The 25728-nt window shown below is 37.3% G+C and overlaps 1 protein-coding gene across 2 annotated transcripts in view; it reads left to right on the top strand.

Annotated features, from left to right (window-relative positions):
• Positions 1–25728, top strand: part of LOC133559525 (cadherin-11-like) — a 171246-nt gene that overhangs the window by 87105 nt on the left and 58413 nt on the right. For both annotated transcript variants that reach the window (XM_061911370.1, XM_061911371.1), the window contains exon 2: positions 1950–2005. The gene's annotated coding sequence lies outside the window, so the exon portion shown is untranslated. The remainder of the gene's footprint in view (positions 1–1949; positions 2006–25728) is intronic.

The following is a 25728-nucleotide window of genomic DNA, read 5'->3' as shown; positions in this document are numbered from 1 at the left end:
TTTTTGCGCTTAAGAAACTTCTATGACTAGCTCCAGACGTCTTCTGTTTGTTGGATACTGTCATTACTGCCACAAGTGGTTGAAAAGTGCATTACAGCTAGGGTAATGCAAGGTTTGTCTCTGTGCGATATAGAAAATGACTATCTCGGGATATTGGAGTATACGTTCTCACGTAGTTGCTTTTAGCTGCGGGCATTACACTACAGGCTTTTATCACTCTGTCGTCTCTGCTTCTCACAGAGACATAAAAGAAGCGCACCTTTTCACACATGTATACGCCCTCGCGTAGCAGAGAGGTAGCGGCATGGGTAACGTTAGCAGTGGTAATACGAGAGAAAGAAAGTGCGAATCTGGTAACAAATGAAGGTTGAATTAATTCCCAAGAAAAACAGCAGGGGGTCCATCATCTGGCGGTGGTTTGGCTTCAAGCGGGAAGATGTCGAACAGACAACCGTAATTTGTTAAGTGTGGGGCAAAAGCGTTGCTACAAAAAGTAGCATTACTGCTAATATGTAGCATCATTTTAAAAGTCACCCGCTAGAGTAGGGGTCGTAAACTTTTTTGGCCGAGAGAGCCATGAAAGCCAAATATTTTAAAATGTATTTCCGGGAGAGGAATATAATATTTTTTTAACACTGAACACAACTAAATGTGTGCATTTTTAAGTAAGCCCAACATGTTTACAGTATAATAAGTCTCTTATTCTTTTTGATAACATTGTTATTCTGAAGCTAACCAATAATAAATCAAATACTTCTTACCATGAACTGATTTACGTGGACCCCGACTTAAACAAGTTGAAAAACTTTTTCGGGTGTTACCAGTTAGTGGTCAATTGTACGGAATATGTACTGTACTGTGCAATCCACTAATAAAAGTTTCAATCAATCAATCAAAAAACTATTAACGCGACTTCTTGAACAAGTGCGGTTAAAAACCGATGGATGGATTAAAATGCATGAGAATGTTTTATATTTTCAACGTCATTTTTAGCACGGTGATTACTAGCGGAATTATTTATAATTATCGTGTTAAGCAACGTCAGCTAAGATTTATCTGAGAGCCAGATGTATTCATCAAAAGGTTCCATACCCCATCGTTAGAGAATGAAGAGTGCTTGAAACTCCACATGTCAACATCTCTGTTTGGTGCCACACCAACAAAATGCTGAGGCTACCATTTCTGCATCAACGCCATATGAAACAAATAGTCAACAACAAAATGAGATAATGTCCGCAGTAACTTACCACATAGTGAAGGACATACACTATTTGATTTCCTATTATAAAGCTCATTTTTATTGGACAGTTATTGAAATATCTTGTGTGACATCATGCACAAAAGTGCACTTTCTTTGTTTTAAACTATTGTAGTGGCGTTCTGTACAAAAAGTGCACTTTAATTTGGTGTTGTTTTGATATGTCATCTTAGTGACATCATGCACAAAAGTGCACTTTCTTTGTCTTAAACTATTGTAGTGGCGTTCAGTACAAAAAGTGCACTTTAATTTAGTGTTGTCTTGATATGTCATCTTAGTGACATCATGCACAAAAGTGCACTCATAGCTTGTTTTAAAATGTCTCTGACAATCTTGCACTTTCTGTTTTGGAAATGACATGAATGTTTGTGCCACTGCTTAATAACTGTTTAATAAATAGTTGGGGTTTCCCTCTCTGCATGAAAATTTAAAATGAGCATATATTAATGCAATATGAACAATAATGTTTTAATGTAGACACATAGAATCATCATACTGCTGTGATTTTATGTATCAAGTGTTCATTCAAGGCAAAATATCGAGATATATATCCTGTCATGGCCCAAAAATATCAAGATATTAAAAAAGGCCGTATCGCCCAGCCCTAATTACCACAGCAAAGAAGCATTGACATGTCGATAGACGCAAAAATAAAGTTAACGCCCTCTTTTTCTTCTTCTTCTCTCCCCAGGCAGTCAGCGTGCGGCGAGGAACCTTATTGGACGTGACGCCGGTAACGAGCTAAAGGTGCACTACGCCATTTTTTTACCACTCTGCTGCGTCTAAATGTGTTCAACCAGAAGGCGAAGCGACATCGAGGCGTTGGCCCGCGAGCCCGTTTAGCGTTCCGTTAAACCAGGGGTCACCAACGCAGTGCCCGCGGGCACCAGGTCGCTCGTAAGGACCAGATGAGTCGCCCGCTGGCCTGTTCTGAAAATAGCAGCACTTACCAGTGAGCTGCCTCTATTTTTTAAATTGTATTTATTTACTAGCAAGCTGGTCTCGCTTTGCTCGACATTTTTAATTCTAAGAGAGACAAAACTCAAATAGAATTTGAAAATCCAAGAAAATATTTTAAAGACTTGGTCTTCACTTGTTTAAATAAATTCATTTCTTTTTTTACTTTGCTTCTTATAACTTTCAGAAAGACAATTTTAGAGAAAATATACAACCTTAAAAATTATTTTCGGATTTTTCAACACATATACCTTTTTACCTTTTAAATTCCTTCCTATTCTTTCCTAAAAATCTAAATCAATGTTCAAGTTTTTTTTATTTATTTTATTGTAAACAACAATAAATACATTTTAATTAAATTTTTCATTTTAGCTTCTGTTTTTTCAACGAAGAATATTTGTGAAATATTTCTTCAAACTTATTACGATTAAAATTCAAAAAAATTATTCTGGAAAATCTAAAAAAAATCTGTAGAATCAAATTTAAATCTTATTTCAAAGTCTTTTGAATTTATTTAAAAATTTTTGTTCTGGAAAATCTAGAAGAAATAATGATTTGTCTTTGTTAGAAATACAGCTTGGTCCGATTTGTTATATATTCTAACAAAGTGCAGATTTGATTTTAACCTATTTTAAAACATGTCATCAAATTCTAAAATTATTTTGAATCAGGGAAAATTACTAATGATCCATAATTTTTTTTTTTTTTTTTTCAAAAAGATTCAAATTAGCTAGTATTTTTCTTTATTTTTTTTGGTTGAATATTGAATTTTACAGATTTGAAATTGAAGCTAAACTATGTTTCAAAATTTAATTTTCATTTTTTTCCTGTTTTCTCCTGTTTTAAACCGTTCAATTAAGTGTTTTTTTTTCCATCATTTATTCTCTACAAAAAAACTTCCGTCAAAGGAACATTTGATATATATATATATATATATATATATATATATATATATATATATATATATATATATATATATATATATATATATATATATATATATATATATATATATATATAAGTGTGTATCAAACTGGTAGCCCTTCGCATTAATCAGTACCCAAGAAGTAGCTCTTGGTTTCAAAAAGGTTGGTGACTTCTGCGTTAAACCCTCCTCCTCGGTATAGCTCGGTTGGTAGATTGGCCGTGCCAGCAGCTGGAGGGTTCAGATTCGATCCCCACTTCCGTTATCCTAGTCACTGCTGTTGTGTACTTGGGCAGGTCACTTTACACACTTGCTCCCAGTGCCACCCACACTGGTTTAAAGGCCTACTGAAACCCACTACTACCAACCACGCAGTCTGATAGTTTATATATCAATGATGAAATATTAACATTGCAACACATGCCAATACGGCCGGTTTTAGTTTACTAAATTGCAATTTTAAATTTCCCGCGAGTTTCTTGTTGAAAACGTCGCGGAATGATGACGCGTACGCGTGACGTCACGGACTGTCAGGAAATATTAGCAGCTACACCACTCGTGGCTAAAAGTCGTCTGCTTTAACCGCATAATTACACAGTATTTTGGACATCTGTGTTGCTGAATCCTTTGCTGTTTGTTCATTTAAAAATGGAGACTATAAAAAACAATGCTGTTGGTGGAAAGCGGTGTATTGCAGCTGTCTTTTTTTGTTTGTTTTTTTTTTTTTGACCTGTCCAGCTTCTCAGGCAAATCATATAGTTGATGTAGATGCCCATATCGGCCGTTCAGATTTACTTTACAAAAGAGAAGTGTAGGATACTTCTCTTGTTGCCTTATCTGAATTTGACTTTGTTAAATGTATTTATATTATCATTTGGTGCAGCCGGGCCGGAGCAGGAGGGGATAGAAAGAGGAAAAAAGGAAGACAGAGGGGGAAATTGTGGGGATAAGAGGGGGATTAGACAGAGAGACAAAAACAACAACAGCAAATACAACAATAACAACAACAACAATAGAACAACACCAGCACATACAATATGTACAAATATGATCGTAAAAGTGATAGCAAATAAGCAGTTAGCAAAATAAGTAATAATATAGTAATGACAATGAGCATTTTTTCACTAAAACTGGAGCAATACAAATACCAATAGAAAAAGCGCTATTGATCATGAACAAAACCAATAGTTTACCTCTATTATCAACAATACAGTTGTTCAAATGCAACAATACGTATACATAATGATATTGCAGCTGCCTTTAGCACCGAGACACAGCCGATGTTTCTTTATTTGTTGTGAAGCGGAGCGGTCAAGCGAACATGATTTCTCTACGTCAACCTGCATTTTTTTGGATGGGGAAATTGTGCTATATATCTTACCGGAGACATCATTGGATTATTCATCGTTCTGCAGCAGCGGCAGCTGTGAGCTTGGCTCCTCGGCTTCTCTCTAAAACACTTCGTGTTCACCCCAGCCATCCGACCTCGAGGTATGTCTTTACAATATTTTACAATCTTTAAAATCTCACTAAAACACTATCAAAACAATAAGCAGATACTGCAGTGGTCCCCAACCTTTTTGTATCTGCGGACCGGTCAACGCTTAATAATTTGTCCCGCGGCCCGGTAGGGGTGGGTGTGTAATTTTTATTTTTTTTCTTCCTTGTCATGAAAAAGGGACGTTTTTGTCATGAAAAAGGGAGGTTTTTTTTTTTTTTTTTTAAATAAAAAATTCTTCTGCGGACCGGTGGTTGGGGACCACTGGGATACTGTAAGGGATCTTCCAGAATTATCCTAATAAATGTGTCTATTTACATCTGAAACGCTCACACTGGCGTCGCCCGGAGCTGTCGCTTTTTTTTTTTTTTTCTATTCCTTCACTATCAGGATCCTAATTCACAAATGTCTTCATCCTCTCTCAAATTAATGGGGAAATTGCCGCTTTCTCGGTCCAAATTGCTCTTACTGCTGGTGGCTCCCTTTAAAAAATATATGAATATGTTTGGATTCCTGCAACCAGTGACATCACGCACACATACTTCCGGTACAGGCAGGGCTTTTCTATTAGCGACCAAAAGTTGCGAACTTTATCATCGATGTTCTCTACTAAATCCTTTCAGCAAAAATAGGACAATATCGCAAAATGATCAAGTATGACATAGAATGGACCTGCTATCCCGTTTAAATAAGAAAATCTCATTTCAGTAGGCCTTTAAATGTAACTTAGATATTGGGTTTCACTATGTAAAGTGCTTTGAGTCACTAGAGAAAAGCGCTATATAAATATACTTCACTTCACTCCTCCCTCACCCGCAGCCTGAGTGAACGTGACGACTGAAAGGAGGCCATTTTCCTTTTTGCCTCCATTCGTCCTTCACCCAAAACGAACCGGAAGGGTGTGCCCGCGGCGGGGACTTGTAAAAAAAGGCGGACGTTGCACGATCTTAGGCGGGAAAACAAAGACTAGAACAAGGTCCGCCCTCTGGTGACGCTGCGGCAGAGTCGCGTCGCTTTTGCCCGAGCCTGCCGGGGTGGAATAGATTAAGGGGGGAAAAAAAGAAAGGTAGATCTAATCGATGCAGGGAGTGCTTATCACAGGCTGGCAGGCCGACGAGACGATTTCAGAGCGCGGCGCGTTCTAATCCTTCAAATGCAGGCGAGAAGAAGGCGGAATAGCGAGCGGGAAGTTTTTGAACGTCGAAAAAGCAGCCGCTCCCAAACTTCAAAACCCTAAATGGATCCAGGCTGCGTTTACTGGCGAAAATGTCACAAGCTATTTTGTGGGCCATCAATCACACGCACATTTCCTTGGAAAGACGCTCTCTCATCTGTGATTGCAGTCGTAAATGTATACTGACTGGATTCTTCATCATGAGTCCTACTTTTATGTCGAGTGGACCGTCTCAACTGCAACATTTCATTCTGCATCACACTCTAGATAAAGGGGGTCCAGACCTTTTTGACTGGGGAGCAGCGTTGGGCTTAAGAAATTTGGCCGGGGGTCGAAAGCCGACTGCATGCAAAGTAACTACATGTACGTACGTTAAGGGTGTAATGGTATGTGTATTTGTATTGAACCGTTTCTGTACGGGGGTTTCGGTTCGGTTCGCAGGTGAACCGAACGACATGGTCATATAAGTAGCGCACCGCACGTTGTGTAAACAATGCACACCGAGGCACCATGAATTAATTAACGTGGACCCCGACTTAAACAAGTTGAAAAACTTATTGGGGTGTTACCATTTAGTGGTCAATTGTAGGGAATATGTACTGTACTGTGCAATCTACTAATAAAAGTATCAATCAATCAAAAAAACAACAACACACGGCATGCTAGCAACGACTGGGCTACGATAGACTGACCACACTTCCTCTTTTCACAGGATATTTCCTCTTTGCGGAGTTTCTTAAATGCCTCGAATGTCTGGCATTTTAAGTTATGGTTTTGTGTATTTTCAATGTACGTTCAAGGTTAAGAAGGGTTTTAAAAAAAAAAAAAAAAATTGGTGCACACAGCGTTAACATCCGTGAGGGCGGGGCAGAGACAGAGAGAGCGAGAGAGTTATGATAATTGCGCATGCGTCGCCAGGCTCTGCTTTGTATCCATAGATTTATCAGATTTTATTTTTTATTATCTATAGCAGGGGTGTCAAAAGTGTGCCCCAAAGGCCATTTGCGGCACACAGCTAATGTTTTAAAGGCCCACGGCACATTCTAAAAAAAAACTATTAAAATAAACAAAAACATAAACAAAAGTGAAATAAAAAATCTTAAAGGCTAAATGTAATTTAGAAAAACTTGCAACGTTTACTAATAAAACAAAGCTGTTTTTTTTTTCAAACTGTCATTGTTTAAAACATAATATTGAATCAAAATCAATGTTATTAGGAATTATTGACCTATCCAAGTTTCCGATTACTTCACATCAAATATTCCACTAAGAAAATTATTTTTGGTGGAAGATTTAGCAAATTTGTTAAATAACTAATCAAAAAATGTATATTTTGTTTTTTTCTTACTGTACCGGAAATTAACCGAACCGCGACCTCTGAACAGAAGTACGTACCGAACCAACATTTTTGTGTACCGTTACACCCCTAACGTACGTACATACATACACACACACACATTTACATATACACAAACATACACATATACATACATATATTCACATATATACATACATATATATAGAAAAAACACATACATATATACATACATACATGCATACATATGTACACATACAGTACATACATATATATACACGTACATACATGTATATACATATGTACCCATTCATACAATCATATATATACATATGTATACATATATGCATACATATACATTCGCATATACATATGCACATAGATACACACATACATTTGTACATACATACATACACATTTACATATACGCATACATACACATATACATACATATATTCACATATATACATACACATATATACATATATACAAAACACACATACATATATACATACATACACACATGCATATATATATACACAAATATATACATATATACACGTACATACATATATATATTATATATACATATATACGCATATATATACACATATACGTACATATACATACATACATATGCAAATGTGCATACATACATATGCATATGTGCATACATACATATATATATATATATATATATATATATATATATATATATATATATATATATATATATATATATATATATATAGCTAGCTAGAATTCACTGAAAGTCAAGTATTTATTTTATTTATATATATATATATATATATATATATAAATATATATCATTCCCACCTTAACCCCACCCTGTCGACATCACCCAATCTCCCGATTTCGGAGGTCTCAAAGTTGGCGAATATGGTGTGGATTAGTGTGTGAATGGGTGAATGTGGAAATAGTGTCAAAGCCCTTAAAGTACCTTGAAGATAGAAAAGCGCCATACAAGTATAACCCATTTAATTCCGTACGAAAATCTCACTGGTGTTGCTTATCTTTTTTTTTTTTTTAAGTCCTTTCACTCAAAACGAGTCCCCTCGTACAAAACTTGAAATAAAGTTCCCTTGACGTTCAATATTTGTATTATCGAATCACTTTATTTCAAGGCATTATTTTCTTTTATTTTTACAAGCTAAATGGCACAGAGTGTCCCACTGGGAATTAAATAAAAAAAAAATCAAATCACATTTTTGAGTGATGGCGTGAAGTCGCAAAGCTCCAAAACCTGTTTTATTTTGCTGCAGCTTTGGCGAACAAAGTACAATGCATTTCTCTCCCCGTGTGCTCCAAAGCTGGGCCACAGGTTTTGTATTGATGTGTGCTCTCCCGTATCTCGCTCTCCATCAGTCAGCCCGCAGCCTAATCAATACGGGTGGAGGGCATTCAAACCCACCTGGGCTGCCGCAGGGACTCCTCTCTCACTAATAATCATAACAACAACACCTGCCGCTTATCATGCCTGCCAGACGCACGTCACTGTCACATTTGTGACGCTAATGGCCGGCGGCCGGAGCTCGCCGGGGAAGTGCTCATATTTAGCGACCGGCGAAAGACTGAAAGATCGCGAAAAAACTTCAAATCCACACCTGTGCTCAACTATGTGAACAAAACGTGACGGTTATGTCATATACAGATTTAGGGCTGTGGAAGGATTAAATTATTTCAATTATAGGACAATCATAATAAATCGCTTTATTTTTTTCATCATGAATAAGTGTACCCTAATAAGATGCACACTCAACCTAAGACTGCAACATTAGTTGGAATTATCTTACCAGGCCTAAAATCCTACAATAACGATACAATACTTGGCATATAAATAATACTAAAACTATTTCAAAATGGGTTGCAAGGGCTCCTAAAAAAATAAATCGATCTCACCATCTTAGTACCCGCCAAGTATCGATATTATATCGGTATCGTTCCAGTCCATATTTGTATCAATGCGTCCCCTCATTGTTTACATTCAAGAGCTCTAGCTTAGCGTCCTCGTCCTGGTCCTCCAGTGATAAGACACATATACATACATACATATATACACACATACATGTATGTGTGTATATATGTGTATATACAGTATATATACATATACATTATATATATACATTATATATATATATATATATATATATATATATATATATATATACACACACATATATATATTCATATATATATATATGTGTATATATATACACCTATATATTCATATATAAATATATATATTCATATATATACATATACATACACATTTGTATGTATATATGTGTATACATATATCTACGAACATATATTTATGAATGTTATATATACACACGTATATACATATATATATAAATATACACATATAATGTTAACATATATACATATATACAGTATATATACATATACCACACATACATATATACATATATATATATATATATATATATATATATATATATATATATATACATATACATATATATATATATATATATATATATATACATATATATATATATATATATATATATATATATATACATATATATATATATATATATATATATACATATATATATATATATATATATATATATATATATATATATATATGTGTATATATGGTAACACCTTAGTAAGGGGAATATATTCCCCATTAATTAGTTGCTTATTAAAGTAACAAAGACTTAATTTAGAGTTATTTGGACACTAAGGGTACATAAGGGTTAGAGTTAGGGTTATTAATAAGCAATAATTCTGAGGTTATTGAAGGAAGACTTTTAGTTAATGGCTTACTGGTTGTATAATAGAGTAAGGCATTAATATGTACTTAGTGACTAATTAAGAGCCAATAAGTTACTAATTTGCACGCCAATAAGCAACTAATTAATGGTGAATATGTGTTCCCCATAATAAAGTTTTACCATATATATATATATATATATATATATATATATATATATATATATATATATATATATATATATATATATATATATATATATAGTAAAACTTCCCTCAATCAAAATCTCCTGATGATTGAGTGAACCCCTCATGAAACAGTTCTGTAGAGATGAAGTCGTCTTGTAATTTTTTTCCCCAAACACACACATATACACACACATATACATATACATATACATATATATATATATATATATATATATATATATATATATATATATACATACACAGTATATGTATGTGTGTGTGTGTGTGTGTGTGTGTGTGTGTATGTATATATAGCTTATTTTTAATAAAGTTTTCCACACTTACTGCCACCAACTTATATGTTAAATCAGAGGCTAAAAATGAGGGTGGAATGAATTACAAATTCAGAGAAAACCAAACATTTGTTGTCCCCCCCCCCCCCCCCCCGCACGCACACACACATAGCGTCTTTTGTCGCGCTAACGGGTTGTCACGGTGACAGAGTAGGTCGTCCAGATGAATGCCTGCTTTTATAAGATAGACGCTGAGACAGGGGGGGTCGTGAGGTTAAATATCCAATCGGCAGACGGTGCATTCAAGTCAAGAAAAATAGCTGGTATGTCACAACCACAGTCCGCGCTGGCACGCTTTGCACAGGGAGAACTTTCCATGTAAGTTAGAACAATGATGTCATGGCTTTTACATCAGTTGTTGTTGTTGTTCAGTACCTCAAGTTTCTTGAAAATCACACACACGCGGAACAATTTGGACTCCAACCAACACTGATTGGAAAACCAATATGCCTCTAAACTCAAACTGATATTTAAGCTCAAACCAACGTTTGCAAATCTCCCAACACTTGATTTTAAGTCGTAACGTAAAATGGCTAATGCTAATCAGTAGCATGTATATGGCATATCTAAAATGAGTTGGACACCTCTGGTCTACATCAACAATATGATTTGTCCAAGTGGCTGGACAGGACAGACTAAAACAAAAATAAAAAAAAATAAAAAAATATATTTCTTTTTGAATTTTTTTTTTCATCTTTTAAAAATGTTGTATATTCTGAAAAAAAAAAAAAAAAAAAATAAATAAATAAATTAAAAAAAAGATATATATATATATATCTTTTTTTTTTTTTTTTTTTTTGACACCCCGAGTGAAAACATTTAGGGCGCAACAAAAAAAAACAACAAAAAAAACAACATAAACTATACACTACTGCCATCTAGCGTCTTGGAATTGCAACTGCACCTTAATGTCATGATAGCAAATTAACTGGTTATCATAATCAGCTCATTTTTTAAATGTTGCAAAAGAAAATTACATACATTTTTTAAAATCAATTATAAATCGTTCCAAAAAGGAATCGAGGTTCCTTCAAAAAAATGTAAAATGTTTTTTGGACCCCCTTATTAGGGCTGGGCGATATGGCATTTTATTAATATCTCAATATTAAAAATCAAAAAATCAAATAGTGTATGTCCTTCACTATTTAGTAGGTTAAAGTGGACGTAACCACCCTCTGTTGTTGACTATATTTTTCATACGGTGTCGATGTGGAAATGGTTGCCTGGGCATTTTCTTGGTGTGGCACCGAACGGAGATGTTGACATGCGGAGTTTCAAGCACTCTTCATTCTCTCACGGGTGACTTTTCAACGGATGCTACAAATTTGCAGTAATGCTACTTTTTATAGCAACGTTTTGGCCGCATACTTGACATATTCCGGTTGTCTGTTCAACATCTTCCCGCTTGAAGCCACACCACCGCCAGACGATGGACGATTTTTCTTGGGAATTAATTCTTCCTTCATTTGTTACCAGATTCGCACCTTCTCTCTCGTATTAACACTCGCACCTCTCCGCTAGCATCACAGCTAACATTATCAAGTCACTACCTTTTGTTTTATCTCTCTGTGAGAATGGGAGACAAGCAATAGTGAGAAGAGCCTGTAGTGCAGGCATGGGCAATAATTTCGACTCAGGGGCCACATTTAAAGAAAAAAATGTGTCGGGGAGCCAGTATAGCTATTTTTAGGAACACTAATACAAAACCTTACAATAATGTCTGATTGAATGCTAAAAACGTTATGAGAGACCGCCTTAAAAGACGTAATGGAATTTTAAAGGGGACCTATGTAAGCATCAATCTATACCTTGATGTTGCAGAAAAAAGACCATGTATTTTTTTAACCGATTTCCGAACTCTAAAAGGGTGAATTTTGGCGAATTATACACCTTTCTATTATTTGCTCTCGTGTGACGTCACCTAGGTAGTCAATCCACCATTTTCTCAAACACATTACACACACAAGTCGTATTAGCTCTGTTATATTCCGTTTTTTCGACTGTTTTCCGTACCTTGGAGAAATGGGATGACGCGTTTACTTCCGGGGTCACGTTTCATCTTATGTCATCCCATAGCCTGTGTTTGTAAATTGTTTTTTAAATTGTTTTTTAAATTTTTTTTATAATATAGCGTTAACAAAACGTCTGTATTTTTATAATGTAGCGTAATATTTTTATAATATAGCGTTAACAAAATGTCTGTATTAATTATGACCCCGGAAGTAAATGGGGGGAGGGGGGAAGTTTTTGTAGGGAGAAGAAATCTGGCGTGACAGCATGCTTAGTATTACCGCCTGGTCAAACTCGTGACGTCACGGGTGATACTTCCCTTGTCATCATTTTCAAAATGGGGGAGGCTGATTTCAATACCGGTAATCTGAAATCACATAAACGGAAGAAGATTAAGAGCTATTCAGTAGGATTTAAGGTGCAAGCTATTGAATACCGGTATGCTAAAAAGAACAGTAAGCAGCTATGTTTTATTAATATACCTGTGGAGCCGACGGTCCGACAGACAGGCAGGGCACGCTGGAGCCCAGCTCAAGATGGCGGTGAGGAGGCGGCGGCGAGCGAGCGGAGAGGAGGAGCGGAAGTGCGACCTGGACTGAGGTTTTATTTAAAAATAAACAAAGTCAAACTGCTCAAGCCATGTCCTTCCTTGGTGGTCCTGGGAACCCGCAAGAGAACGGCTTGTAACCGTCACAATACCGTAGCTGCGTCTGTCAAATATGAGTCATTAAATGACTCCCGCCCCATAGTGGTAGAGGGCGCTAGTGATCCTTCTTGCGACTACTCGGCTGCAGAAGAAGTGAAATGAGTGACGTGAATTGTGCTGGGACGGTGCTGGGACGGATATGACGCGGCAGGTGCACGACGGACCTTTCAGGATGTAACATCTATGCTGGCTATGTAAACAACCGGGCTGAATTAAAGCATGTTCTAGTCCTAAATACCCAGTGCATTATTTTTACAATAACACTTACGGATGGCAGTGGTGGAATAAAGACATCACCCACGGAGCAGAACGGGAGGGGGAGTTGTCCGAGGGTAATTCTGTCGTCGCCTTGCACACACTGGAGGAGCTGAGCTAACTGATAGCAGCGGTCTGATAGCAGTTTTCTAAACTGGACTTCCAATCGAAGCAGAAGGTAATAAAGGTAGATCTCCATCCAGACAGAGAGACTTTTAAAACTGAAGAAAGATAAGGAAGACTTCTATAAACAAGTTATCGGTGCTTTTGATCAGAAAGAGCTGGCATAGATTTCACTTATAAGTAAAGGTAAGACCATAAAGTTTTTTTTTTTTTTTATTAAATGTGCTTTTCATGATGGTATCCTTATATCACCCTCAACTTTTTACTGCATGCCTTTGGTAAGTGTCGGAGTGAGAAGAGGTTTTAAAATAATTAGCGCATGCTTACTTTTACTGCATGCCTTTGGTAAGTGCCGGAGTGAGAAAATGTTTTAGAATAATTAGCGCATGGTTACTATTACCGCGTGCCTCTGGTAAGCACAGGAGTGAGAAGAGGTTTTAGAACCGGGGTGTCAAACTCAAATAAAGAGTGGGCCAAAATTTTAAACGTAACAAAGCCGCGGGCCAAGGTTGAACAAATTAACCTTTTTAGAGGGATCCAAACAAGTTTTGCATTGAATCTTGAACAAACAAGGCTTATATAACTTTATAGTGACATGCAAAGTCGAGTTTCAAATTATCCATCCATCAATTTTCTACCACTTGTCCCATCTGGGGTTGCTGGAGCCAACCTCAGCTGCATTCGGGCAGAAGGCAGGGTACACCCTGGACAAGTCGCTACCTCATTGCAGGGCCAAAACAGATAGACAGACAACGTCCACACTCACATTCACACTAGGGCCCATTTAGTGTTGCCAATCAACCTAATAATAATAATAAAAAATATCCATGGCATATCAAACAAAATTTCAATAAAAATTGGGGGGGGCCGGGTTTGGTGGTAGCGGGGGGTGTACATTGTGGCGTCCAGGAAGAGTTAGTGCTGCAAGGGGTTATGGGTATTACACGTGTTACGGTGCAGATCCTCTCCCGAAACGTGTTTGTCATTCTTGTTTGGTGTGGCTTCACAGTGTGGCGCATATTTGTAACAGTGTTAAAGTCGTTTATACGGCCACCCTCACCGTGACCTGTATGGCTGTTGACCAAGTACTCATTGCTTTCATTCATGTGTGTTAAAGCCGCAGATATTATGTGACTGGGCCGGCACGTTATTTATATGGCGGAAAAGCGGATGTGACGACCGGTTGTAGAGGACGCTAAAGGCAGTGCCTTTGAGGCACGCCCCCAATATTGTTGTCCGGGTGGAAATTGTGAGAAATTCAGAAGAATTGTTGCCCTGGGAGATTTTCGGGAGGGGCAGTGAAATTTGGGAGTCTCTTGGGTAAATCGTGAGGGTTGGCAAACGCGTCGTTACAGCAGCACCGCCCCTGTATAATACCAGCGGGCCAGCTCTAATCTTAATTTGAGATTACCTCAAGGTTCAAATGAAATTACACGGCAGGCCAGAGTTTGATACCCATGTTTTAGAATAATCAGCGCATGCTTACTTTTACCGCATGCCTTTGATAAGCGCAGGAGTGAGAAGATGTTTTAAATTAACTATTCAACAAAATACAGTATACTCCAGCGCGACGTATATATGTTTTTTTCCTTCTTTATTATGCATTTGCGGCCGGTGCAACGTATACTCTGGAGCGACTTATAAACCGAAAAATACGGTATACATGCTTTTCTGATGAGAGTATTTGCCGAGTGCCATTTTTTCCTATTAATTCTGGCAGTCCTTGAACTCACCGGAGTTTGTTTGCATGTACAACTTTCTTGTTTTACGGCACTCTTTTTATGTCTCATTTTGTCCACCAAACTATTTATTTGCCCAGGTCTGCCCGCAGCTAAAATGACATATACTCGAATATTACGATATAGTCATTTTCTATATATCGCACAGAGACAAACCCGCGATATATCTAGTATATATCGATATATCGCCCAGCTCTATCCCTTACTATACGTGTTATTTCTTGGATGGCCTTGGGTGAACTCGCCGTGTTATATCCAATACGGAAGATTGAAAAGTGCATGCTGGGATTGCGGCGTAAGAACCGAGCGAGCGCTCGCCATAGGGGATGAGGAAGGCGCCTGTTCAAATATGGCGAACACAGGAGTGGACGATGTCAGATAGAAGAAGAATACACCGGCAGAGAGGAGAACAAATGTAAACCCGGAAGGATTAACTCTTTTCTCTGCAGGGGAGGGAAAGATGGGATTTGTGTGTGATATCCCACTCTGATTCATATTCAGCATGTTTCCACCTGCCGCGTCACACTCAGACCCCCTTCCAGTCCCCCTGTTTAAAGGTAATAAGATGAACGGGACGCCCCGCCGGACGCCGCTTAACGGCCACTTCGCCGCTCCAACGAGGCGCAATAATTCACGTATTTTCACGAGGAGGGTGTGAAGCCATGCTTTTTTACTATACACACACACACCAGGGGGTCTGCAACCTGCGGCTCTAGTTAGTGCCTCCCTGGAGCTTTTCAAAAATGTATGAAAATAGAAAAGGATGGGGGGGAAAAAATATATTTTTGTTTTAATAGGGCTTCTCTAGGAGGACAATCCCACTAATTATATTAAACATGCTTTTCTGATGAGAGTATTTGGCGAGTGCCGCTTTGTCCTAATAATTCTGGCAGTCCTCGAACTCACCGGCGTTTGTTTACATGTACAAACCCTGTTTCCATATGAGTTGGGAAATTGTGTTAGATGTAAATATAAACAGAATACAATGATTTGCAAATTGTTTTCAACCCATATTCAATTGAATGCACCACAAAGACAACATATTTGATGTTCAAACTCAAACTTTATTTTTATTTTTTGCAAATAATAATTAACTTAGAATTTCACGGCTGCAACATCTGCCAAAGTAGTTGGGAAAGGGCATGTTCACCACCGTGTTACATCACCTTTTCTTTTAACAACACTCAGTAGCCTGCACACCTGTGGGATGTTCCAAATAAGTGTTTGATGAGCATTCCCCAACTTTATCAGTATTTATTGCCACCTTTCCCAACTTCTTTGTCACGTGTTGCTGGCATCAAATTCTAAATTTAATGATATGCAAAAAAACAACATCAAATATGTTGTCTGTGTAGCATATTCTACTGAATATGGGTTGAAAATGATTTGCAAATCATTGCATTACGTTTATATTTACATCTAACACAATTTCCCAACTCAAACGGAAAAGGGGTTTGTATATTTGTATTTAGCCGACGCACGGAGAGTAATGCTATTTCTGCAATGTGTGTCGTTCCGATTTTTTATCCCTACAGCAACACGGCGGTCGTCGGACAATAGCCGGGAAAGTACCTGGATAGCGAGCGCAAAAAAAGTGACGGCTCCCGGAGTGTAATCCGGGCATCGTATAGAAATATGTGGTGTTCATCGTGTGAGGCACTGCAAATTAAACAATGAAAAACAACAAATAACGGTTTGAATTGGTCCAGGTTATCGGGGACTGTTATTACTGACGGACAGGTCTCCCGTCCAAAGGCAAAACCCAGTAACTCAATGTTGGTCAAAACTGAGCGGATAATAATTTTGGAGTTCCTAGGTGATATGCTTTACATTAGTGTATGCGATATTGTAATTTGTTCCGTAAGTAAGCTGTTACGCGCATGGCAGGACCTAGCAACTACCACATAACCGCGTAGATACAAGAGAAAAACCTAGTATCTCGAGGCACCAGTCGAAGCTTCTTTGTCAGTCGCCTTATTGTCTTTAATGAGACATTCGCACGAATGGGGGCCGACGGTCAACCTGATTATGTGATATTATGGCAAGAGGGGATATTTGGAAGATTGGCCCAGGACGTTGCAAGCACCTTCACTAAATGTATTGTTCTTGATTCTTCCCCTTGCATACTCTTTTGGGCAGATAACTGTGGAGGTCAAAATAAAAACTGGACGCTGTACACGGCTCTTGCCCAATGTGCAAACGCAGAATGGGGCCCACCCGAGATTGTGATAAAATATCTGGAGAAAGGGCACACGTTCATGAGAGCAGATTCAATCCATGGCTCAATCGGCAAGAAAATGAAAGCTCAAGAAAACATCTATACGTTTGATGACTTTGTAGATCTTTGTAAGACAGCATCAAGATAGATTGGTTTTCCTTTGTTTTCTCAAAATCAGCTAGAAGTGAGTTACTAGGTTTTGCCTTTGGACGGGAGAGGTGTCGTGGTGTGACTGCAGCGTAAGAAAACCCTCGTCTCCAAGGCAACGTCTCTGTTGCTTTCACTCATTTCCCGCTTTTCCACCAACGCAGGGGTAGGCAACCCAGAACATTTAAAGAGACATTTTGGACCCAAATAACAACGCTGTCATGCGCCATTCATATAAAACTTGCGGGCTGCACTAACATTAAACTTTCATATTAAGGTGGGGGCCACAAAACAACGTGTCGTGGGCCGAGATTGGCCCGCGGGCCGCGTGTCTGAGACCCCTGCTCTAGGAGGACAATCCCACTAATTATATTAAACATGCTTTTCAGATGAGTATTTGCCGAGTGTCGTTTTGTCCTACTAATCCTGGCAGTACTTGAACTCACCGGGCTTCCTTGTTCTACGCCACTCTTTCTTTCTCTCATTTCATCCACCAAACTATTTATACTGTGTGTGAATGCAATAATGTGAGCTTTGTTGATGTTATCGACTTGTGTGGTGGCAGTCCTTGAACTCAACCGAGTTTGTTTACATGTACAACTTTCTTGTGGCCCTGCGATGAAGTAGCGACATGTCCAGGGTGTACGTCGCCTTCCGCCCGATTGTAGCTCAGAGGCACCAGCGGCCCCCGCGACCCCAAATTGAATAAGCGGTAGAAAATGGATGGATGGGCTATCTTGTTTCACGCCACTATTTTCTTCTCTCATTTTGTCCACCAAACTATTTATGCTGTGTGTGAATGCAATAATGTGAGCTTTGTTGATGTTATTGACTTGTGTGGTGGCAGTCCTTGAACTCACTGAAGTTTGTTTACATGTACAACTTTCTTGTTTCACGCCACTCTTTCTTTCTTTCGTTTTGTCCACCAAACTATTTATGCTGTGTGTGAATGCACAAATGTGAGGTTTGTTGATGTTATCGACTTGTGTGGTGGCAGTCCTTGAACTCACCGGCGTTTGTTTACATGTACAACTTTCTTGTTTCACGCCACTCTTTCTTTCTTTCGTTTTGTCCACCAAACTATTTATGCTGTGTGTGAATGCAATAATGTGAGCTTTGTTGATGTTATCGACTTGTGTGGTGGCAGTCCTTGAACTCACCGGCGTTTGTTTACATGTACAACTTTCTTGTTTCACGCCACTCTTTCTTTCTCTCGTTTTGTCCACCAAACTATTTATGCTGTGTGTGAATACACAAATGTGAGCTTTGTTGATGTTATCGACTTATGTGGAGTGCTAAATCAGGAATATGTGGTCAGTGCATGTCTTCAAGCTAATCAATGCTAACATGCTATTTAGGATAGCTTTATGTACATATTGCATCATTATGCCTCACTTTATTGTATATTTGAGCTCATTTAATTTATGTCCTCTGTCTGTTTAATTTGTATCTGCATTTCTAATTACATTTTATCTATAGTATGTAATTTTGCCTGCATTACAGCTTGCATTGATTGTTATAAATCAATTCCGAAGAAGACAGCCCGCCATTTTCTTTCTCTTGGACCATTGGCAGTTCTAAGCCAGAAATATTTAAACGTTATCTCATCCTCTGAGAAGCCTGTTTTACTAATGTTTTCCGAAAAATGTGTCGAATAAATATTGTATTTCAACATTTCTGTCAACAAAGATTTGTGTCAGCTTGCGACACAGTCCTTTTGATAGTAGGCTAATGTAGACACTTACGTCAATATAACACTTATATGTGGCTTTTCATTTTTCTGCGACTCCAGACAGATTTTTTTCTTGTTTTTTTGGTCCAACATGGCTCTTTCAACATTTTGGGTTGCCGATCCCTGACACACACACACACACACACACACACGCGCGCGCGCACACACACACACACACACACACACACACACACACACACACACACACACACACACACACACACACAATTAGCATTTAGTAGCTGGGACCCCCTCGCCCGCCATATAATAGTATCCCACCAGAATACCGTTCATTTATAGCGGCAGACATTTGAGTTTTGCCAGTAAAAACACAATCTGCTCCTTTATTTTATGACTTGACTGACCTATTTCTGGTGGGGTGGACCGTTTATAACTGTAAAACACACGCACCCAACTCCAGACCTATACAGACAAAATTGGGACCTTAAAGGGTAACTGCACTTTTTTGGGGAATTTTGCCCATCGTTCACAATGATTGTCAGGTTCAAACGCTGATGACAGTTATTAAACAAGACAAGAAGCAAGGAATCAAACAGAGACAGAATTCAATTTGGCTCAGTGAGGAGAAACGTGTGCATCTGTACCCTTGTCCAGGATTCCATGCTCTGACGAATGAATGCACGCCGCCTCTTCTATTCGGACTTTCCCTGATTACATGGCAACAGCTGTTTCTAAGGGAGGGGGTCATAAACAGCCATTGCCTTTTGGTTACAGAACAGTTAAAAGAAAAGGTCATAAACAGTTCACAGAAAAGGTCATACAACAGTTCAAAGAAGAGGTGTCATAGACAAACTTAAATGATCCATAAGGGAAATTGTTCCACACAGTAGCTCAGTTACAATGATAGAAAGTGTAAGGGTGGAAAGGACAACGCAGGTATAAATAAACTAAATATAGCGATGTAAAATAAAACCTATGTACGTAATATTTACTTGGGCAGAGCCTGCGTTTTTTCCGCTTTGTAGGTCTTGGGTCAAAACAATATATTTCTGTTGATTACAATACATGAACGAAACAGAACACCTTCATGTTGCTTCCCATCCTACACGGTGGAGTTTTACAAGCCTTCGGCTTGGTAGGATTAAAGACAACTTGTGTCTGCTCGCCGGAGAACTAATTGAAACACAAAGTGTTGTGATAACTTAGATACAATTATTCTGACAATCTTGAGACGAAAAGACAAAAGTAAAATTTCAATAAAAACGGCAAAATAAAAAACTATAAATTATATACTGTATATATATTTGTATATATATGATATGTGTGTGTATATATATATATATGATATGTGTGTGTATGTATTTATATATGATATGTGTGTGTATGTATATATGAGGTAGATCACCTCGACTTGGTCATTTATTAAGTAATTGATTAACGTTGAAAAACTTATTGGGGTGTTACCATTTAGTGGTCAATTGTAGGGAATATGTACTGTACTGTGCAATCTACTAATACAAGTTTCAATCAATCAATCAATCAATCAATAAATGCCTACTGAGGCTATGGTGCTGTTAAGTTATTGTGGCTCAATGTTCCTTAATTTTTTTATTTTAATGTATTATTATTTAATATATATTATTGTTTTAGTTGCTTAAGAGATATTCCTGGCTATGAATTTGCTCATTGCTATTTTTATGTTTTTGTGCATTATCTGTTGCCGTAATTATTAAACGAACAGGTTACTCATCAGTTACTCAGTACTTGAGTAGTTTTTTCACAACATACTTTTTACTTTTACTCAAGTAAATATTTGGATGACTACTCCTTACTTTTACTTGAGTAATAAATCTCTAGAGTAACAGTACTCTTACTTGAGTACAATTTCTGGCTACGCTACCCACCTCTGGCGTAAACAAAGCACTTCTTCTTTCTCACTGAAAGTATTTGGGGTTTGAGAGAAAAATGATATGCGTTGTATAAAATGTCATGTATTTGAAATTGTAATTGCATATAATGCCAAAAATTTTACATATATTTCAAAATAAATTATCAAAATAAAAATAAATATCTGCTACATTGAAAAAAAGTCAAAAATAATCAAAATGCATTGGCAATTGTGTAGTATTAGTGCATTGAAATGCATAAATATAGGCTGTTTTAGGCTAAGTTAAGTTAAAAGTACCAATGATAGTCACTCACACAAAAGGTGTGGTGAAATTCTTCACCCATTCCATTGTTCACCCTCTGGGAGGTGAGGGGAGCTGTGAGCACCAGCAGTGGCCGTGCCCGGGAATCATTTTTGGTTATTTAACCCCCAATTTCAACCCTTGATGATGAGTGCCAAAAAGGGAAGCGATGGGTCCCATTTTTCTAGTCTTTGCTATGACTCGGCCGGGGTTTGAACTCACGACTTACCGATCTCAGGGCGGACACTCTAACCACAAGGACCACCGAGCAGGTTAGGCCTCATGTGGCCCCTAAAATAATCACTTTTTTAATGAGGAACTGTGGACTTTCGGTACCCCGAGATGAGAGTGAAAATAATGTGGACAAACCAAAGAAGACGAGGCCCCCTGGTGGCGGGGAGGACCTCGGATCAGAAACCGCAGAAGTTGTTCCCCTTCGCGAATAATCAGCATGTCTTTATGCCGAGCCAGCGGCTTTTGTTACACTCTGCAATCACACACACAGACAGAAATATGTTATTTTTTCCCTTTGCTTTGGTTTCCTTGCGGCCGTTTGTCCCGCTCCGCGAGCCCCAAAGAATCCGAAGCATTTTATTTTTCCTTTCGGCTAAAATCATTTCCAGACGCCATCGCTTCCCTTCGAACTAATGCACCCCGTCACCCATCGTCCTCGCTGGCCGAGGCTGAGCTCCTTCATTCTTTCTCCGACACATTTGTCGCTTTGTCCTGTTGCCTCTTTTAACTTCAACTCCATTGAGAGAACATCTGCCTTGACCTCTCAGCCTTCTCAAAAACGCCTCATCTCCCACGGTGATAAGAATAATCTTCATCTTCCAGTGCTGAAGCAGTCATTTTGTTTGTCATTATTTGGAACACATTTACCAAATATGAGAACAATCAAATGAGATACAGGACGTGAGAAAGGTGAGCATGAGAACATGGGAAACAAGAACGAGAACATGAGAAGATGTGAATGTGAAAACGATAGAAACATGGGAAAACAAAAGGAATAGGAAAAGAATATAAATAGAAAACAATAGGAACATGAGGGCTGGGGAAAAGAACAGAAAAAGAATGAGAGAAAAAATAACATGAAAAATACCAAAATAGAACAAGGAAATGAACATAGAAACATGGGAAAATTACCAAAGTATCATGAGAAAAAATTTGACACAAACAAATGATAAAATTGTGACAAAATGAGAAAAAGAACATGACAAAAAAAGATTTGAATAGAAGACAACAAGAACAAGAAAATGAGAGTAAAATCCTGAGAATAAAATATGATAAAATGAGATTATAACACAAGGAAATGAACATAAAAAATATGGGAAAATGACCAAAACAGCATGAGGAAAAAAGTGGTATGAACAAACAAATTGTGACAAAATGAGAAAAAGAACACGAGAAACAAATATTAGAATATGAGAGAACAAGAACAAGAAAATGGGAGTAAAATCTTGAGAATAAAACATGATAAAATGAGAAATGAGAACACAAGAAAATTAACATAGAAACATGGGAATATGACCAAAATAGCATGAGAAAAAAAAGTGACATGAACAAACGACTAAATTGTGACAAAATGAGAAAAAGAACATGAGAAACAAATATTATAATATAAGAGAACAAGAACATGAGAGTAAAATCAAAATAAAACATGATATAATGAGAATAAGAACACAAGGAAATGAACATAGAAACATGGGAAAATGACCAAAACAGCATGAGGAAAATAGTGATGTGAAAAAACAATTAAATTGTGACAAAATGAGAAAAAGAACATGAGAAACAAATATTATAATATAAGAGAACAAGAACAAGAAAATGGGAGTAAAATCTTGAGAATAAAACATGATAAAATAAGAAATGAGAACACAAGGAAATGAACATAGAAACATGGGAAAATGACCAAAATAGCATGAGGAAAAAAGTGGTATGAACAAACAAATTGTGACAAACTGAGAAAAAGAACACGAGAAACAAATATTTGAAATTAAGAGAACAAGAACAAGAAAATGAGAGTAAAATCAAGAGAATAAAACATGCTAAAATGACAATAAGAACACAAGGAAATGAACATAAAAACATGGAAAAATTACCAAAATAGCATGAAGAAAAAAAGTGATATTAAAAAAACGATTAAATTGTGACAAAATGAGAAAAAGAACACGGAAAACAAAGATTCGAATATCAGAGAACGAGAACAAGAACATGAGTAAAATCATGAGAATAAAACATGATAAAATGAGAAATAGGAACACAAGGAAATGAACATAGAAACATGGGAAAATTACCAAAATTGCATGAGGAAAAAAAGTGATATGAAAACAACGATTAAATTGTGACAAAATGAGAAAAAGAACATGAGAAACAAATATTAGCTGTGGTGCAGGTGGTAACAAGAGAGAGAGACTGTGCAAATCTGGTAACAAATGAAAGAAGAAGAATTAATTCCGCCCAAAAAAACAGCACAGGGTCCATCGTCTGGCGGCAGAGGTGGGTAGTAACGCGCTACATCTACTCCGTTACATTTACTTGAGTAACTTTTGGGATAAATTGTACTTCTACGAGTAGTTTTTATGCAAAATACTTTTACTTGAGTATATTTATAGAGAAGAAACGCTACTTTTACTCCACTCCATTTATCTACATTCAGCTCGCTACTCGCTACATCTATTAATGTTTGTTTTGTTTTTTCAAAGTAGGATCTATGCATGCCTGCGTTTCACCAATCACATGCAGTCACTGGTGACGTTGGACCAATCAAACAGAGCCAGGCGGTCAGACGACCCGACTTAAACAAGTTGAAAAACTTATTGGGGTGTTACCATTTAGTGGTCAATTGTACGGAATATGTACTGTACTGTGCAATCTACTAATAAAAGTTTCAATCAATCAATCAAAAGTGTAAAGGAAAAAAGACACTTTTTATTTCTACCGTACTTCCCGTCAAAAGCCTAAAGACTGATCGCACAGTTCCTGTCTTCACAATAAAAGTGCCGCTCCATCGCGCCTGCGTTAACAAAATAAGAGTCTCCCAAAGCCAGCGTAAACAAGCGAGCAAACTACGGAGTTTGCCGCCAACGTATTTCTTGTCAAGTGTATAAAAACGAATATGGAAGCTGGACTAATAAGATGCCAAAAACCAACGACTTTCATGTAGCATTAGACAGAAAAGAGGAACTTTTTTTCTCCTCCATTTGAAAACGTGGACAATATCAGCACTAAAATGCAAGTCATCAGAATCAGGTAATACACCAACTTATATTCTTGTCTTCATGAAAGATAAGACTTTATATGTTAAACATGCATTTATATTCATTAAAACACCTTCAACATGTCAACAAAAATGGCAAAATAAATAAATAAATTATGTACTGTATAGATAAATGTATGTATATATATATATATATATATATATATATATATATATATATATATATATATATATATATATGATATGTGTGTGTATGTATATGATATGTGTGTGTGTGTATATGTATATATGAGGTAGATCACCTCGACTTGGTCATTTACTAAGTAATTGATAAACGTTGAAAAACTTATTGGGGTGTTACCATTTAGTGGTCAATTGTACAGAATATGTACTGTACTGTGCAATCTACTAATACAAGTTTCAATCAATCAATGAATGCCTACTGAGCCTATGGTGCTCTTAATTTATTGTGGCTCAATGTGCCTTATTTTAATGTAATATTATTTAATATACATTATTTTTTTACTTGGTTAAGAGATATTCCTGGCTCTGAATTTGCTCATTGCTATTTTTATGTTTTTGTGCATTATTTGTTGCCGTAATCATTAAACAATCAAGTTACTCATCAGTTGCTCAGTACTTGAGTAGTTTTTTCACAACATACTTTTTACTTTTACTCAAGTAAATATTTGGGTGACTACTCTTTACTTTAACTTGAGTGATAAATCTCTGAAGTAACAGTACTCTTACTTGAGTACAATTTCTGGCTACTCTACCCACCTCTGTCTGGCGGTGGTTTGGCTTCAAGCGGAAAGATGTTGAACAGTTATGCGGCAAAACTGTTGCTACAAAAAGTAGCACCACTGATAATATGTAGCATCATTTGAAAAGTCACCCGCAAGAGAATGAAGAGTGCTGGAAACTCCGCATGCCAACATCTCCGTTCGGTGCCACACTAACAAAATGTCAAAGCAACCATTTCCACATCAACAC

This window comes from Nerophis ophidion, linkage group LG09 (assembly GCF_033978795.1).
Source record: "Nerophis ophidion isolate RoL-2023_Sa linkage group LG09, RoL_Noph_v1.0, whole genome shotgun sequence".
In the NCBI taxonomy this organism is placed as follows: Eukaryota; Metazoa; Chordata; class Actinopteri; order Syngnathiformes; family Syngnathidae; genus Nerophis; species Nerophis ophidion.
Note: the sequence above shows the minus strand (reverse complement) of the source record. Positions and strands in the feature narration are given on the sequence as shown.